Raw genomic sequence first — 20,037 nt, 5'->3', positions numbered from 1 at the left:
AGACCTTGGGGTTCCCAGGACTGAGTCTGGCCCTCTGTGGTCGACCATCAATGACCATGTAGAGTTGTATCATTCTATACTGTCTCCTGTGTGACATGGACACTAGAGAGAATAGTTATTCAGAGATGTCTCTGTCTTTCTCGGAGAGGGCCTGAGGTCTATATTTACTGTATCCTGTGTGACATGGACACCAGAGTCAAGAGTTATTCAGAGACATTTATACACACTTCTTCTTTCTTCTTCTGTGGATGGGAGGAGGGGGAGGCCTAAATATGTAAGGTTCTCAGAAATATTTTCTCTCCCTCTCCATATCTGTCTCACTCTGTATCTCCCTCTCTCTCCCCCACTCTGTCTATCTGTCCTGTGAAACATTGAGACCAGAGATATTAGTTATTCAGAGATGTCTCTATCTTTCTCAGAGAGGGCCTAAGGACCACATGTACTGTCTCCTACATTCTCTATCTACATCAAAAGAAGTTGGAGAACAATAACTGCACTGCACACTAACATATCCCTGTTTATCAAAGACTGTATGGTGTCACAAAGTACAGAAGTGATAATGGGTATAAGAACAGCTATCTGTCACATGTTTCTTACTGGAAAAAAGGCAAACCACTTACTGTAAATTGCATGTTGATCATTTGCATAAGACCTGGCTCAGAATAGAGCACTACATTTCTCAAGGGCTGTGTCTGGGGAGTCCTGTGTGTAATTCCTCCCTTCCTTCACCAGTAATAAGGGGTGTGTCTGAGGAGTCCTGTGTGTAATTCCTCCCTTCCTTCACCAGTAATAAGGGGTGTGTCTGAGGAGTCCTGTGGGTAATTCCTCCCTTCCTTCACCAGTAATAAGGGGTGTGTCTGAGGAGTCCTGTGTGTAATTCCTCCCTTCCTTCACCAGTAATAAGGGGTGTGTCTGAGGAGTCCTGTGGGTAATTCCTCCCTTCCTTCACCAGTAATAAGGGGTGTGTCTGAGGAGTCCTGTGTGTAATTCCTCCCTTCCTTCACCAGTAATGAGGGGTGTGTCTGGGGAGTCCTGTGTGTAATTCCTACCTTCCTTCACCAGTAATAAGGGGTGTGTCTGAGGAGTCCTGTGTGTAATTCCTCCCTTCATTCACCAGTAATAAGGGGTGTGTCTGGGGAGTCCTGTGTTTGCATTGACCTCAAGACACCGATTCACCACCTGTTATGATAGTGGACAGTTAGTTATTGATCCTGTCATCAGATAGAGGACAGTTAGTTATTGATCCTGTCATCAGATAGAGGACAGTTAGTTATTGATCCTGTCATCAGATAGTGGACAGTTAGTTATTCATCCTGTCATCAGATAGTGGACAGTTAGTTATTGATCCTGTCATCAGATAGAGGACAGTTAGTTATTTATCCTGTCATCAGATAGTGGACAGTTAGTTATTGATCCTGTCATCAGATACAGGACAGTTAGTTATTGATCCTGTCATCAGATACAGGACAGTTAGTTATTGATCCTGTCATCAGATACAGGACAGTTAGTTATTGATCCTGTCATCAGATAGTGGACAGTTAGTTATTGATCCTGTCATCAGATAGTGGACAGTTAGTTATTGATCCTGTCATCAGATACAGGACAGTTAGTTATTGATCCTGTCATCAGATACAGGACAGTTAGTTATTGATCCTGTCATCAGATACAGGACAGTTAGTTATTGATCCTGTTATCAGATAGTGGACAGTTAGTTATTGATCCTGTCATCAGATACAGGACAGTTAGTTATTGATCCTGTCATCAGATAGTGGACAGTTAGTTATTGATCCTGTCATCAGATAGAGGACAGTTAGTTATTGATCCTGTCATCAGATACAGGACAGTTAGTTATTGATCCTGTCATCAGATAGAGGACAGTTAGTTATTGATCCTGTCATCAGATACAGGACAGTTAGTTATTGACCCTGTCATCAGATACAGGACAGTTAGTTATTGATCCTGTCATCAGATAGAGGACAGTTAGTTTTTGATCCTGTCATCAGATAGAGGACAGTTAGTTATTGATCCTGTCATCAGATAGAGGACAGTTAGTTATTGAGCCTGCCATCAGATAGAGGACAGTTAGTTATTGATCCTGTCATCAGATAGAGGACAGTTAGTTATTGATCCTGTCATCAGATAGTGGACAGTTAGTTATTGATCCTGTCATCAGATACAGGACAGTTAGTTATTGATCCTGTCATCAGATAGTGGACAGTTAGTTATTGATCCTGTCATCAGATAGAGGACAGTTAGTTATTGATCCTGTCATCAGATAGAGGACAGTTAGTTATTGATCCTGTCATCAGATAGTGGACAGTTAGTTATTCATCCTGTCATCAGATAGTGGACATTTAGTTATTGATCCTGTCATCAGATAGAGGACAGTTAGTTATTGATCCTGTCATCAGATAGAGGACAGTTAGTTATTTATCCTGTCATCAGATAGTGGACAGTTAGTTATTGATTCTGTCACCAGATAGAGGACAGTTAGTTATTGATCCTGTCATCAGATACAGGACAGTTAGTTATTGATCCTGTCATAAGATACAGGACAGTTAGTTATTTATCCTGTCATCAGATACAGGACAGTTAGTTATTGATCCTGTCATCAGATAGAGGACAGTTAGTTATTGATCCTGTCATCAGATAGTGGACAGTTAGTTATTGATCCTGTCATCAGATAGTGGACAGTTAGTTATTGATCCTGTCATCAGATACAGGACAGTTAGTTATTGATCCTGTCATCAGATAGTGGACAGTTAGTTATTGATCCTGTCATCAGATACAGGACAGTTAGTTATTGATCCTGTCATCAGATAGAGGACAGTTAGTTTTTGATCCTGTCATCAGATAGTGGACAGTTAGTTATTGATCCTGTCATCAGATAGAGGACAGTTAGTTATTGATCCTGTCATCAGATAGTGGACAGTTAGTTATTCATCCTGTCATCAGATAGTGGACAGTTAGTTATTGATCCTGTCATCAGATAGTGGACAGTTAGTTATTGATCCTGTCATCAGATAGTGGACAGTTAGTTATTGATCCTGTCATCAGATAGTGGACAGTTAGTTATTGATCCTGTCATCAGATAGTGGACAGTTAGTTATTGATCCTGTCATAAGATACAGGACAGTTAGTTATTGATCCTGTCATCAGATAGTGGAGAGTTAGTTATTGATCCTGTCATCAGATACAGGACAGTTAGTTATTGATCCTGTCATCAGATAGTGGACAGTTAGTTATTGATCCTGTCATCAGATAGAGGACAGTTAGTTATTGATCCTGTCATCAGATACAGGACAGTTAGTTATTGATCCTGTCATCAGATAGAGGACAGTTAGTTATTGATCCTGTCATCAGATACAGGACAGTTAGTTATTGATCCTGTCATCAGATACAGGACAGTTAGTTATTGATCCTGTCATCAGATGGAGGACAGTTAGTTTTTGATCCTGTCATCAGATAGTGGACAGTTAGTTATTGATCCTGTCATCAGATAGAGGACAGTTAGTTATTGATCCTGTCATCAGATACAGGACAGTTAGTTATTGATCCTGTCATCAGATAGAGGACAGTTAGTTATTGATCCTGTCATCAGATACAGGACAGTTAGTTATTGACCCTGTCATCAGATACAGGACAGTTAGTTATTGATCCTGTCATCAGATAGAGGACAGTTAGTTTTTGATCCTGTCATCAGATAGAGGACAGTTAGTTATTGATCCTGTCATCAGATAGAGGACAGTTAGTTATTGAGCCTGCCATCAGATAGAGGACAGTTAGTTATTGATCCTGTCATCAGATAGAGGACAGTTAGTTATTGATCCTGTCATCAGATAGTGGACAGTTAGTTATTGATCCTGTCATCAGATACAGGACAGTTAGTTATTGATCCTGTCATCAGATAGTGGACAGTTAGTTATTGATCCTGTCATCAGATAGAGGACAGTTAGTTATTGATCCTGTCATCAGATAGAGGACAGTTAGTTATTGATCCTGTCATCAGATAGTGGACAGTTAGTTATTCATCCTGTCATCAGATAGTGGACATTTAGTTATTGATCCTGTCATCAGATAGAGGACAGTTAGTTATTGATCCTGTCATCAGATAGAGGACAGTTAGTTATTTATCCTGTCATCAGATAGTGGACAGTTAGTTATTGATTCTGTCACCAGATAGAGGACAGTTAGTTATTGATCCTGTCATCAGATACAGGACAGTTAGTTATTGATCCTGTCATAAGATACAGGACAGTTAGTTATTTATCCTGTCATCAGATACAGGACAGTTAGTTATTGATCCTGTCATCAGATAGAGGACAGTTAGTTATTGATCCTGTCATCAGATAGTGGACAGTTAGTTATTGATCCTGTCATCAGATAGTGGACAGTTAGTTATTGATCCTGTCATCAGATACAGGACAGTTAGTTATTGATCCTGTCATCAGATAGTGGACAGTTAGTTATTGATCCTGTCATCAGATACAGGACAGTTAGTTATTGATCCTGTCATCAGATAGAGGACAGTTAGTTTTTGATCCTGTCATCAGATAGTGGACAGTTAGTTATTGATCCTGTCATCAGATAGAGGACAGTTAGTTATTGATCCTGTCATCAGATAGTGGACAGTTAGTTATTCATCCTGTCATCAGATAGTGGACAGTTAGTTATTGATCCTGTCATCAGATAGTGGACAGTTAGTTATTGATCCTGTCATCAGATAGTGGACAGTTAGTTATTGATCCTGTCATCAGATAGTGGACAGTTAGTTATTGATCCTGTCATCAGATAGTGGACAGTTAGTTATTGATCCTGTCATCAGATACAGGACAGTTAGTTATTGATCCTGTCATCAGATAGTGGAGAGTTAGTTATTGATCCTGTCATCAGATACAGGACAGTTAGTTATTGATCCTGTCATCAGATAGTGGACAGTTAGTTATTGATCCTGTCATCAGATAGAGGACAGTTAGTTATTGATCCTGTCATCAGATACAGGACAGTTAGTTATTGATCCTGTCATCAGATAGAGGACAGTTAGTTATTGATCCTGTCATCAGATACAGGACAGTTAGTTATTGATCCTGTCATCAGATACAGGACAGTTAGTTATTGATCCTGTCATCAGATAGAGGACAGTTAGTTTTTGATCCTGTCATCAGATAGAGGACAGTTAGTTATTGATCCTGTCATCAGATAGAGGACAGTTAGTTATTGAGCCTGCCATCAGATAGAGGACAGTTAGTTATTGATCCTGTCATCAGATAGAGGACAGTTAGTTATTGAGCCTGCCATCAGATAGAGGACAGTTAGTTATTGATCCTGTCATCAGATAGAGGACAGTTAGTTATTGATCCTGTCATCAGATAGTGGACAGTTAGTTATTGATCCTGTCATCAGATAGTGGACAGTTAGTTATTCATCCTGTCATCAGATAGTGGACAGTTAGTTATTGATCCTGTCATCAGATAGAGGACAGTTAGTTATTGATCCTGTCATCAGATAGAGGACAGTTAGTTATTTATCCTGTCATCAGATAGTGGACAGTTAGTTATTGATTCTGTCACCAGATAGAGGACAGTTAGTTATTGATCCTGTCATCAGATACAGGACAGTTAGTTATTGATCCTGTCATAAGATACAGGACAGTTAGTTATTGATCCTGTCATCAGATACAGGACAGTTAGTTATTGATCCTGTCATCAGATAGTGGACAGTTAGTTATTGATCCTGTCATCAGATACAGGACAGTTAGTTATTGATCCTTTCATCAGATAGTGGACAGTTAGTTATTGATCCTGTCATCAGATAGAGGACAGTTAGTTATTGATCCTGTCATCAGATACAGGACAGTTAGTTATTGATCCTGTCATCAGATAGAGGACAGTTAGTTATTGATCCTGTCATCAGATAGAGGACAGTTAGTTATTTATCCTGTCATCAGATAGTGGACAGTTAGTTATTGATTCTGTCACCAGATAGAGGACAGTTAGTTATTGATCCTGTCATCAGATACAGGACAGTTAGTTATTGATCCTGTCATAAGATACAGGACAGTTAGTTATTTATCCTGTCATCAGATACAGAACAGTTAGTTATTGATCCTGTCATCAGATAGAGGACAGTTAGTTATTGATCCTGTCATCAGATAGTGGACAGTTAGTTATTGATCCTGTCATCAGATAGTGGACAGTTAGTTATTGATCCTGTCATCAGATACAGGACAGTTAGTTATTGATCCTGTCATCAGATAGTGGACAGTTAGTTATTGATCCTGTCATCAGATACAGGACAGTTAGTTATTGATCCTGTCATCAGATAGAGGACAGTTAGTTTTTGATCCTGTCATCAGATAGTGGACAGTTAGTTATTGATCCTGTCATCAGATAGAGGACAGTTAGTTATTGATCCTGTCATCAGATAGAGGACAGTTAGTTATTGATCCTGTCATCAGATAGTGGACAGTTAGTTATTGATCCTGTCATCAGATAGAGGACAGTTAGTTATTGATCCTGTCATCAGATACAGGACAGTTAGTTATTGATCCTGTCATCAGATACAGGACAGTTAGTTATTGATCCTGTCATCAGATAGAGGACAGTTAGTTATTGATCCTGTCATCAGATAGTGGACAGTTAGTTATTTATCCTGTCATCAGATATTGGACAGTTAGTTATTGATCCTATTATCAGATAGAGGACAGTTAGTTATTGATCCTGTCATCAGATACAGGACAGTTAGTTATTGATCCTGTCATCAGATAGTGGACAGTTAGTTGTTTATCCTGTCATCAGATAGTGGACAGTTAGTTATTGATCCTGTCATCAGATACAGGACAGTTAGTTATTGATCCTGTCATCAGATAGAGGACAGTTAGTTATTGAGCCTGTCATCAGATAGAGGACAGTTAGTTTTTGATCCTGTCATCAGATAGAGGACAGTTAGTTATTGATCCTGTCATCAGATAGAGGACAGTTAGTTATTGAGCCTGTCATCAGATAGAGGACAGTTAGTTTTTGATCCTGTCATCAGATAGTGGACAGTTAGTTATTGATCCTGTCATCAGATACAGGACAGTTAGTTATTGATCCTGTCATCAGATACAGGACAGTTAGTTATTGATCCTGTCATCAGATACAGGACAGTTAGTTATTGATCCTGTCATCAGATAGTGGACAGTTAGTTATTGATGCTGTCATCAGATACAGGACAGTTAGTTATTGATCCTGTCATCAGATAGAGGACAGTTAGTTTTTGATCCTGTCATCAGATAGTGGACAGTTAGTTATTGATCCTGTCATCAGATAGAGGACAGTTAGTTATTGATCCTGTCATCAGATAGAGGACAGTTTGTTATTGATCCTGTCATCAGATAGTGGACAGTTAGTTATTGATCCTGTCATCAGATAGAGGACAGTTAGTTATTGATCCTGTCATCAGATACAGGACAGTTAGTTATTGATCCTGTCATCAGATAGAGGACAGTTAGTTATTGATCCTGTCATCAGATAGAGGACAGTTAGTTATTTATCCTGTCATCAGATAGTGGACAGTTAGTTATTGATTCTGTCACCAGATAGAGGACAGTTAGTTATTGATCCTGTCATCAGATACAGGACAGTTAGTTATTGATCCTGTCATAAGATACAGGACAGTTAGTTATTTATCCTGTCATCAGATACAGAACAGTTAGTTATTGATCCTGTCATCAGATAGAGGACAGTTAGTTATTGATCCTGTCATCAGATAGTGGACAGTTAGTTATTGATCCTGTCATCAGATAGTGGACAGTTAGTTATTTATCCAACCTTGATGGCCTCTCAACGTGTGTGTGTGTGTGTGTGTGTGTGTGTGTGTGTGTGTGTGTGTGTGTGTGTGTGTGTGTGTGTGTGTGTGTGTGTGAGAGAGAATAGGAGTGAGAGAAAGAGGAAGTGAGGTTGAAAATGTGTGTGTGTGTGTTCTTAGTTACCATCCATGTCTCAGTCATATCCCTTTAACTAGCTGTTATCAGGGAAGCCTCTAGTGGGGGGTAAAGGTATACTTTACAGTCCACAAACCTCACACACTCACATACACACACACAGATATGAGCCTCCTGTAACGGTTGTCGTCGGGAATGGAGGACCAAAACGCAGCAGGAATGTGGATGCTCATCTTGTATTTTATTTTAAATAAAGAGAACACCAAAATAACAAACGAAGAACGCACGAACAACAAAACAGTCTTGTCAGGCACACTCAGCAAAACAAGAAACAATCTCCCACAACACTACACCAAACAATTACCCATATATAGGACTCTCAATCAGAGGCAACAAGAAAACACCTGCCTCCAATTGAGAGTCCAACCCCAATAAACTAGACAAAGAAATACAAAAGACTAGAGACCACAGAAATACAAACCTAAAACATAACCCCAAAAACCCGGAAATAATAAATCAAACACCCTACTACATAAACACCACCCCGAACCACATAAACAAAATACCCTCTGCCACGTCCTGACCAAACTACAATAACAAATAACCCTTATACTGGTCAGGACGTGACAGTACCCCCCCTAAAGGTGCTAACCCCGGATGCACCTCATAAAATAAAAAAAACAAAACAACAACAACAATAACAATAATCCCCCTAAACTAAAGGGAGGGAAGGGAGGGTGGCTGCCGTCACCGACGGCACTTGTGCTACACCCCCCCCTCCCCAACCCACCTATACAGGAGGTGGTTCTGGCTCCGGCCTACTGTCCTCCAGAATGCAGACAGACTTGATCAGTTTCGGGCCGTAGGCAGACTCCCATCGTTCCAGATCGTAGGCAGACCTCTTCCATTCCACACTGTAGGAAGACTCATTTGATACATAGTTAATCCTATTTAGTTCTGGATCGTCAACAGACTTACTTAGTTCCGGGTTGCTGATAGACTCCCTTGGTTCCGGGTCACAGGCAGACTCCCTCGGTTCCGGGTCGCAGGCAGACTCCCTCGGTTCTGGGTCGCAGGCAGACTCCCTCGGTTCTGGACTAGACACTGTTGCCGGATACTCTGGACTGCACATTGGTGCCGGATACTCTGGACTGCACACTGTTGCCGGATACTCTGGACTGCACACTGTTGCCGGATACTCTGGACTGCATACTGATGCCGGATACTCTGGACTGCACACTGCTGCCGGATACTCTGGACTGCATACTGATGCCGGATACTCTGGACTGCACACTGTTGCCGGACACTCTGGACTGCACACTATTGCCGAACTCTCGAGGCTGGGCTGACGCACTGCAAGCCTTATGCGTGGTACTGGTACTGGATGTGCCAGTCTGTGGACACGCACCTCAGGGCTAGTGTGGGGAGCGGGAACAGGCCGAGTCGGACTGGGTTGACGCACTGGAAGCCTGATGCGTGGTGCTGGTACTGGAGGTATCAGCCTGGGAACACGCACCTCAGGGCTAGTGCGGGAGCGGGAACAGGACGAGTCGGACTGGGCTGACGCACTGGAAGCCTGATGCGTGGTGCTGGTACTGGAGGTATCAGCCTGGGAACACGCACCTCAGGGATAGTGCGGGGAGCGGGAACAGGACGAGTCGGACAGGGCTGACGCACTGGACCGTAGAGGCGTACTGGCGGTCTCGAGCGCAGAACTGGCATCACTCTTACTGGCTGGATGCCCACTTCCCCTGGCAAATGCGGGCGCTGGTATTGCGCGTACCGGCCTAAAAATACTTGGCCTCGCCACAGTACCCATTACCCCGAAGCACGGGACCTGTCCAGTCACTGGTTGCCCAGAAAAGGTATGGGGATTTGGCCTGGGGCTCAATCCTCGCCCAGCCAAACTACCCATGTGCCCCCCCCAAAACATTCTTGGGGCAGCCTCTCGGGCTTAAAAGCCAGTCGTGTTCCCCTGTAGCGTTCCCTGTCATCGCTCCACTTCCTCCATGGACCTTCTCCTGCCATAATCTCCTCCCACGTCCACTTCTCACAATCGTCCATATAACCCCAAAAACCCGGAAATAATAAATCAAACACCCTACTACATAAAACACCACCCCGAACCACATAAACAAAATACCCTCTGCCACGTCCTGACCAAACTACAATAACAAATAACCCTTATACTGGTCAGGACGTGACACCTCCAAAGCCTGGCTCAGGGGAAAATTAATGTATAATGGGGGGGGGGGGGGTCTACTTGCGTGTGTGTGTCTTATCCAACCGAAGACCTCCACTCACTCAACGGGAGAAATTCTGGTCACATCCCGCCCCACCCACCGACCCTTTGAATCAATCAAACCCTCCCTGTCTTCGCCCCCTCTTCCCCCTGGAAAACCCAGCGTTTAATTATTTTACAGTGAATGAGAACGTGAAAGCAGAGGATGTTTCCTCTTTCTATAGCAACGGTCATCTAAATTACTTTAAGGTGTTAAAACAATTCTAATAAATTAAGTAATTGTTTTATTTTTAGAATACATCAGTTATTTACTGAGTTATAGAACATGGCAATGACAAAGTTCAGAGATTGAGGTAGGATTTACATGTATTGTGAAATGTCACAACAAATGTTATGTATTCATATATAAATGTTATGTATTCATATATAAATGTTATGTATTCATATATAAATGTTCTTATTCTATCAGGTATTTTTTTAAATTTGTATTAAAAGAAAGAAAATTATATGTGCCTAATTTATATAAATATACTTGGCGGAGTTGCATATATGAATAAATTAACATAAAGGGGAGGGGTATGACTGCAACCTCCAAACACTTGCTCTATCTACCCTAACTGCACTCGCCTGCGCCGTCTAGACTGTCTCAGTCATTAAAGTGTTGTCACGCTCTCTTGCATAATTCAACAAGTGTGTCAGTGAGGAGATTTGTTTATCTGGCCCGGGTTACCCCGGTGGGAAGAATTTGAACTGGGGGAAAAGTGACTGCATTCGTTCTGGAGCAGGGCTGCCTCCTGGGCGTGAGCCAGGTGCTCCGCTTTGGAAGACGGTGAAATTGGCTCAAAACAAAAAGTTAGGTAATTAAGCTCGAGGAGTAATGAGTAGCATTCTGTGTTTTCACATGCAAAGGTTATTGATTTTGATAAGAACGATTTATCTGCCTTCCCAATGAATTAAAACATTTATTTCATGGAAAAGAGATGTTTCTGGATGATGCACCTAGCTGCCTTGATGACAACATGACCGATTACAGTTTGAGTTGAGTAAAGCGTTCCTCCCTCCCCCGTCGTCGCTCGATTCAACCCGGGCCAGCGTAATATAACTTTTCAGAAGTTGCTTTCATTTCAGAGCATCTAGTTTGTAAACATTTAAACCGTATTAAAATCCCCCCAAAAATGAACACCGATCAAAAAATAAAGTTATCTTTCTTCTCTTTCTCGTGATGCACGTGTCGAGACGGTGGGTTAAATTCCAGACTAAGATTTAGCCTTTGACAGGTAATTACAAACCTTTTTATGGTCGTAATGTTGCCGGGGGAAAACTATAGGCACAAGCAAGAATATGGAAGAGTCACAGGAGTACAATGAAAGCAATCAAACCAGAGAGATTTAAGTGACAAGTGGAAGTCCCACCCCTCAAATACAGGAAATAGATGGTTGAAAAAGACAGATCCTCAGGTGGACGGGGCATGCACATTGCTACTTTCTATTTCTGTGTGCGCATGTCATAGCATAGTTAACAGGGTCTCAGTCCATCATAACACAGTTAACAGCGTCTCAGTCCATCATAACATTGTTAACAGGGTCTCAGTCCATCATAACATAGTTAACAGGGTCTCAGTCCATCATAACATAGTTAACAGGGTCTTCAGTCCATCATAACATAGTTAACAGGGTCTTCAGTCCATCATAACATAGTTAACAGGGTCTTCAGTCCATCATAACATAGTTAACAATGTCTTCAGTCCATCATAACATAGTTAACTTGTTATGGATAGGGGGCAGTATTTTCACGGCCGGATAAAAAACGTATTTGATTTAATCTGGTTATTACTCCTGCCCAGAAAATAGAATATGCATATAATTAGTAGCTTTGGATAGAAAAGTTCTCCAAAGTTTCTAAAACTGTTTGAATGGTGTCTGTGAGTGTAACAGAACTCAAATGGCAGGCAAAAAATCTGAGAATATTCTGTACAGGAAGTACCCTGTCTGACCATTTCTTGGCATTCTTTGTCATCTCTATCACAAACAGAGGATCTCTGCTGTAACGTGACACTTTCTAAGGTTCCCATAGGTTCTCAGAAGGCGCCAGAACGTTGAATGATGACTCTGCAGTTACTGGCTGAAAAACAGTAGCGCATTTGGTAAGTGGTCGATCTGAGAACAATGAGACTGACGCACGCGTGCACGTGAAGAGTCCATTTTACTTTTTCAGTCTTTGAACGAAAACAACGACTCCCGGTCGGAATATTATCGCTATTTTACGAGAAAAATCGCATAAAAATTGATTTTAACCTGTTAGGGCTAGGGGGCAGTATTGACACGGCCGGATAAAAAACGTACCCGATTTAATCTGGTTACTACTCCTGCCCAGTAACTAGAATATGCATATAATTATTGGCTTTGGATAGAAAACACCCTAAAGTTTCTAAAACTGTTTGAATGGTGTCTGTGAGTATAACAGAACTAATATGGCAGGCCAAAACCTGAGAAGATTCCATGCAGGAAGTGGCCTGTCTGACAAGTTGATGTTCATCTTGGCTCTTTTTATTGAAGACTGAGGATCTTTGCTATAACGTGACACTTCCTACGGCTCCCATAGGCTCTCAGAGCCCGGGAAAAAGCTGAATGATATCAAGGCAGGCTCTGGCTGAAACACATTATCGCTTTTGGCAAGTGGCCGATCAGAGTACTATGGGCTTAGGCGCGTGCCGAGTCGACCCCATGCTTTATTTTCTTTCGTCTGTTTACCTAAACGCAGATTCCCGGTCGGAATATTATCGCTTTTTTATGAGAAAAATGGCATAAAAATTGATTTTAAACAGCGGTTGACATGCTTCGAAGTACGGTAATGGAATATTTAGACATTTTTGTCACGAATTCCGCCATGCTCGTCACCCTTATTTACCCTTTCGGACAGTGTCTTGAACGCACGAACAAAACGCCGCTATTTGGATATAACAATAGATTATTTGGGACCAAACCAACATTTGTTATTGAAGTAGAAGTCCTGGGAGTGCATTCTGACGAAGAACAGCAAAGGTAATAACATTTTTCTTATAGTAAATCTGACTTTGGTGAGTGCTAAACTTGCTGGGTGTCTAAATAGCTAGCCCTGTGATGCCGGGCTATCTACTGAGAATATTGCAAAATGTGCTTTCACCGAAAAGCTATTTTAAAATCGGACATATCGAGTGCATAGAGGAGTTCTGTATCTATAATTCTTAAAATAATTGTTATGTTTTTTGTGAACGTTTAGTAATTTAGTAAATTCACCGGAAGTGTTCGGTGGGAATGCTAGTTCTGAACATCACATGCTAATGTAAAAAGCTGTTTTTTGATATAAATATGTACTTGATTGAACAAAACATGCATGTATTGTATAACATAATGTCCTAGGAGTGTCATCTGATGAAGATCATCAAATCATCAAATCAAATCAAATCAAATTTATTTATATAGCCCTTCGTACATCAGCTGATATCTCAAAGTGCTGTACAGAAACCCAGCCTAAAACCCCAAACAGCAATCAATGCATGTGAAAGAAGCACGGTGGATAGGAAAAACTCCCTAGGAAAAACTCCCTAGAAAGGCCAAAAACCTAGGAAGAAACATAGAGAGGAACCAGGCTATGAGGGGTGGCCAGTCCTCTTCTGGCTGTGCAGGGTGGATATTATAACGGAACATGGTCAAGTTGTTAAAATGTTCATAATGACCAGCATGGTCAAATAATAATAATCATAGTAGTTGTCGAGGGTGCAACAAGCACGTCCGGTGAACAGGTCAGGGTTCCATAGCCGCAAGCAGAACAGTTGAAACTGGAGCAGCAGCACGGCCAGGTGGACTGGGGACAGCAAGGAGTCATCATACCAGGTAGTCCTGAGGCATGGTCCTAGGGCTCAGGTCCTCCGAGAGAAAGACAGAAAGAGAGAAAGAGAGAATTAGAGAGAGCATATTTAAATTCACACAGGACACCGGATAAGACAAGAGAAATACTCCAGATGTAACAGACTGACCCTAGCCCCCCGACACATAAACTACTGCAGCATAAATTGGGAGGCTGAGACAGGAGGGATCAGAAGACACTGTGGCCCCATCCGATGATACCCCCGGACAGGGCCAAACAGGCAAACCCCACCCACTTTGCCAAAGCACAGCCCCCACACCACTATCATCAAAGGTTAGTGTTGCATTTAGCTGTGGTTTTGGTTTTTGTGACATTATATGCTAGCTTGAAAAATGGGTGTCTGATTATTTCTGGCTGGGTACTCTGCTGACATAATCTAATGTTTTGCTTTCGTTGTAAAGCCTTTTTGAAATCGGACAGTGTGGTTAGATAAAGGAGAGTCTTGTCTTTAAAATGGTGTAAAATAGTCATATGTTTGAAAAATTGAAGTTTTCGGATTTTCGAGGAGTTTGTATTTCGCGCCACGCCTTATCATTGGGTATTGGAGTGGTGTTCCGCTAGCGGAACATCTAGATGTAAGAGGTTAATTAACCCTTAACAGTTAAAAGAAGGTGTTTAAATCTCACAGTTTGCATTGACTTCTCTCCCCATAGGAATACATTGCCTATTCCCCTTAATTCAACCTGAAGCCTATGTGGGTTATGAATGCCTTATGAACCTGTCTTCGATGACAATCCATCAAGCTACTGTGAGGTCTACCTGTGTCGATTCTAAGCTTCCTGGAGCAACCGGAAGTTGTTAAAAACACCATAAAGGTGTTTTGATATAACCAACCTGCAGATTGTGAAATCACTGAATTCAACCCTGTGTAGATAAGTCAATTCTTAACTTAAAGACTTAAAACTCAGGATTCTGTGAAAGCTTACCCCAATGACAACGTGTGTCGATTCTAAGCTTCTTGTACCTACCGGAAGTGCCTTAAATTGGGGTCACAGTAGCTGTTTTGAAGGGTTAACCTCTATGGGCTAGGTGGGACGCTTGTCCCACCTACGTAACAGCCACTGCCAGCCTGTGGCGCGATTTTCAAAACCTTCAAAATCCTATTACTTCAATTTCTCAAACATATGACTATTTTACAGCCATTTAAAGACAAGACTCTCGTTAATCTAACCACACTGTCCGATTTCAAAAAGGCTTTACAACGAAAGCAAAACATTAGATTATGTCAGCAGAGTACCAAGCCAGAAATAATCAGACACCCATTTTTCAAGCCAGCATATAATGTCACCAAAACCCAGAAGACAGCTAAATGCAGCACTCACCTTTGATGATCTTCATCAGATGACAACCCTAGGACATTATGTTATACAATACATGCATGTTTTGTTCAATCAAGTTCATATTTATATCAAAAAACAGCTTTTTACATTAGCATGTGACGTTCAGAACTAGCATACCCCCCGCAAACTTCCGGGGAATTCGCTAACATTTTACTAAATTACTCACGATAAACGTTCACAAAAAGCATAACAATTATTTTAAGAATTATAGATACAGACCTCCTCTATGCACTCGATATGTCCGATTTTAAAATAGCTTTTTGGTGAAAGCACATTTTGCAATATTCTAAGTACATAGCCCAGGCATCACGGGCTCGCTATTAAGACACCCGGCAAGTTTAGCACTCACCATAATCATATTTACTATTATAAAAGTTTGATTACCTTTTGTTGTCTTCGTCAGAATGCACACCCAGGACTGCTACTTCAATAACAAATGTTGGTTTGGTCCAAAATAATCCATCGTTATATCCGAATAGCGGCGTTTTTGTTCGTATGCGTTCCAGACACTATCCGAAATAGTAAAGAAGTGTCGCGCATGGCGCAATTCGTGACAATAAAATTCTAAATATTCCATTACCGTACTTCGAAGCATGTCAACCGCTGTTTAAAATCAATTTTTACGACATTTTTCTCGTAGAAAAGCGATAATATTCCGACAGGGAATCTCCTTTTCGGCAAACAGAGGAAAGAATCCCAAAGGCGGGGGCGGTCGGGGTCACGCGCATAAGCCCAGTGTCCCTTGATCGGCCACTTGAGAAAGGCGCTAATGTGTTTCAGCCTGGGGCTGGAATGACGACATTCTGTTTTTTCCCGGGCTCTGAGCGCCTATGGACGACGTGGGAAGTGTCACGTTAGAGCAGAGATCCTTAGTAAATGATAGAGATGGAAAAGAAGTTCAAGAAATGGTCAGACAGGCCACTTCCTTCCTGTAAAGGAATCTCTCAGGTTTTGACCTGCCATTTGAGTTCTGTTATACTCACAGACACCATTCAAACAGTTTTAGAAAATTTAGGGTGTTTTCTATCCATATGTAATAAGTATATGCATATTCTAGTTACTGGGTAGGAGTGGTAACCAGATTAAATCGGGTATGTTTTTTATCCAGCCGTGTCAATACTGCCCCCTAGCCCTAACAGGTTAAAAAAGTCACATCTTTCCAAAACTTCATATGTGTGACTAGGCAACCCTCATGAACTGTAAATCAGTCATTTATCCCATCAGATGTCAAACAAAAGCTCTCTCTCTCACACACACAAACACACACACAGCAAGGATGGAGTGACACAGTGCGGTGCTTAAAGACACACAGAGCCTTCAATAGCATTACCATTATCTCTAGGCTGTGCCAAGTTCAACGAGATGCCCCGCTTGACCATAGCTCGCTCGGTCTAAGCGCAGCGACAGTGAGGAAAAAGTAGGGCCAAAATGAAGCCTGGCCTCAGGAACGTTCCTGAGGTCCTCCCGATCTGTGCAAGCCTAACCTTGACCATGTGGCATTAACCCTTAACAGTTAAAAGATGGTGTTTACATCAAAAAGTTTGCAATGTCTTTTCTCCCCATAGGAATACATTGCCTATTCCCCTAAATTCAATCTGAAGCCTATGTGGGTTATGAATGCCTTATGAACCTGTCTTTGATGACATACCATCAGGCCACTATGAGGTCCACCTGTGTAGATTGTAAGGTTCCTGGAGCAACCAGAAGTGGTTAAAAACACCCTAAAGGTGTTTTTCTATTACCAGCCTGCAGATTGTGAAAATCATTGCATTCAACCCTATGTAGACCAGTCAATTCTCAACGTAAAGACTTAAAACTCAGGATTCTGTAATAGCATACCCCAATCAGGATATGTGTTTACTTATATCTTCCCGTGCCAATCGGAAGTGTCTTAAATATGGCTCACAGTAGCTGTTTCGAAGGGTTAAAAAAGTTAGATAATTTCAAAACTTCATATGTGTGACTAGGTAACCCTCATGAACTGTAATTCAGTCATTTATCCCATCAGATTTGCAAAAAACTAACACACACACACACAGCTAGGACATAGTGACACAGTGTGGGGCTTAGAGACATATCGCAAGAGTCACAAGACTAGGTGCATTGAAACCGCCTCGGCCCATAGAGACGGACCCCAACGTTTCTGTCCGATAGCTCATTCAAGGACCCCATGGCAATGCCCTGAATAAGTGGATTTTCAGCACCAATTAAGGTCGTTGCTCGGGCACCGAATGACCTATTGAGCCGAAACTTGGGATTCGGGATCGCCTCACATAGGCCTACCCATAATGTCAGAGCTGGATCCGCAGCTAGAAAGTAACTATGTGTTTTGTGGTTTTTTATAGTTTAAACTGAAGGCGCTGTGAATTATGGGCCTGCTCTGATATATGTGATAGTTGGCTTCTAAACGAGTTGGAAAAAGTGGATTTGGTGTCAGATGGTATCAGTTAGGTGTCAGAATGACATCTAATTGACTGATGGACGCTGACTTGCTGGGTGACGAGCGATAGAGAGGAACCACAGCCACTGCCTGGCCATCCCGAGTTCATCAGGCAAGTCAATTATGCATTTCTGCAGTATTTTTGCGGAACGTCTAGATGTAAGAGGTTAACAGGGTCTCAGTCCATCATAACATAGTTTACAGGGTCTCAGTCCATCATAACATAGTTAACAGGGTCTCAGTCCATCATAACATAGTTAACAGTGTCTCAGTCCATCATAACATAGTTAACAGGGTCTTCAGTCCATCATAACATAGTTAACAGGGTCTCAGTCCATCATAACATAGTTAACAGGGTCTCAGTCCATCATTACATAGTTAACAGGGTCTCAGTCCATCATAACATAGTTAACAGGGTCTCAGTCCATCATAACATAGTTAACAGGGTCTTCAGTCCATCATAACATAGTTAACAGGGTCTCAGTCCATCATAACATAGTTAACAGGGTCTCAGTCCATCATAACATAGTTAACAGGGTCTCAGTCCATCATAACACAGTTAACAGGGTCTCAGTCCATCATAACATAGTTAACAGGGTCTCAGTCCATCATAACATAGTTAACAGGGTCTCAGTCCATCATAACATAGTTAACAGGGTCTCAGTCCATCATAACATAGTTATCAGGGTCTTCAGTCCATCATAACATAGTTATCAGGGTCTTCAGTCCATCATAACATAGTTAACAGGGTCTTCAGTCCATCATAACATAGTTAACAGGGTCTCAGTCCATCATAACATAGTTAACAGGGTCTTCAGTCCATCATAACATAGTTAACATTAGAGAGCGACAGCACCAATCACGAATCCTGTCTCCCAGACACATCTTTGTGTTTTGGAACATGTCTAGTCTGTCCATCATGTTAAGGTGGAGTAGAACAACATGCTGTTCTGTAATGGAATATGTCTAGTCTGTCCATCCTCCTGTTATGGTGGAGCAGAACAACATACTGTTCTGTAATGTAACATGTCTAGTCTGTCCATCCTGTTATGGTGGAGCAGAACAACATACTGTTCTGTAATGGAACATGTCTAGTCTGTCCATCCTGTTATGGTGGAGTAGAACAACATGCTGTTCTGTAATGGAACATGTCTAGTCTGTCCATCCTCCTGTTATGGTGGAGCAGAACAACATACTGTTCTGTAATGGAACATGTCTAGTCTGTCCATCCTCCTGTTATGGTGGAGCAGAACAACATACTGTTCTGTAATGGAACATGTCTAGTCTGTCCATCCTCCTGTTATGGTGGAGCAGAACAACACACTGTTCTGTAATGGAACATGTCTAGTCATGTGTATTACTTTCACACTCTGATCTGTTTCACCTGTCTTTGTGCTTGTCTCCACCCACGTCCAGGTGTCGCCCAGCTTCCTCATTATCCCCAGTGTATTTATACCTGTGTTCTCTGTTTGTGTGTTGCCAGTTCGTCTTGTTTTTTCAAGCTTACCAGCGTGTTTTTCCGTGCTCCTGCTTTCCTAGTCTCTGTTTTTCTAGCCCTCCCGGTTCTGACCCGTTCTGCATGCCCTGACACCCGCTTGCCTGACCATTCAGCCTGCCTTGACACTGAGCCCACCTGCCTGACCATTTAGCCTGCCTTGACCTCAAGCCTGTCTGCCCTGACACTGAGCCCACCTTCCTGACCATTCAACCTGCCTTGACCTCGAGCCTGTCTGCCCTTACACTGAGCCCACCTGCCTGACCATTCAGCCTGCCCTGTCACTGAGCCCACCTGCCTGACCATTCAGCCTGCCTTGACCTCGAACCTGCCTGCCCCCACTGTACCTTTCGAACTCTGACCTTGTTTATGAACTTCTGCCTGTCCCTGACCTGCCCATTGCCTAACCCTTGTATTTCAATAAATATCAGAGACTCAAACCATCTGCCTCCTGTATCTGCATCTGGCTCTGGCCCTTTGTCGTTATATATATATAAGATATAACTGGCCACGACCAACCCAGCAGACTCGGACCGGCTCTACAAAGTTATCTCCCTGCAGGGAGTCACCATTGAAAAACATGAGGAGCTATTTCAGAGCCTTACGGAAGGTCTCCAGAGGCTGAACTACAACAGTTGCCTGTATTGTGATGCTACAGGGCATTACATATCCACCTGTCCAGTAAAAGAG

At 42.1% G+C, this 20,037-nt stretch overlaps 1 protein-coding gene across 4 annotated transcripts in view; it reads right to left on the bottom strand.

Moving 5' to 3' along the window:
• The window catches only part of LOC106610424 (C-type lectin domain family 4 member M), a 103,922-nt gene that overhangs the window by 63,701 nt on the left and 20,184 nt on the right, over window positions 1-20,037 (bottom strand). The window lies entirely within an intron of this gene.

The sequence above is a fragment of the Salmo salar genome, chromosome ssa04 (genome assembly GCF_905237065.1).
Source record: "Salmo salar chromosome ssa04, Ssal_v3.1, whole genome shotgun sequence".
Taxonomy (NCBI): Eukaryota; Metazoa; Chordata; class Actinopteri; order Salmoniformes; family Salmonidae; genus Salmo; species Salmo salar.
This window is presented reverse-complemented; position numbering and strand designations above follow the sequence as displayed.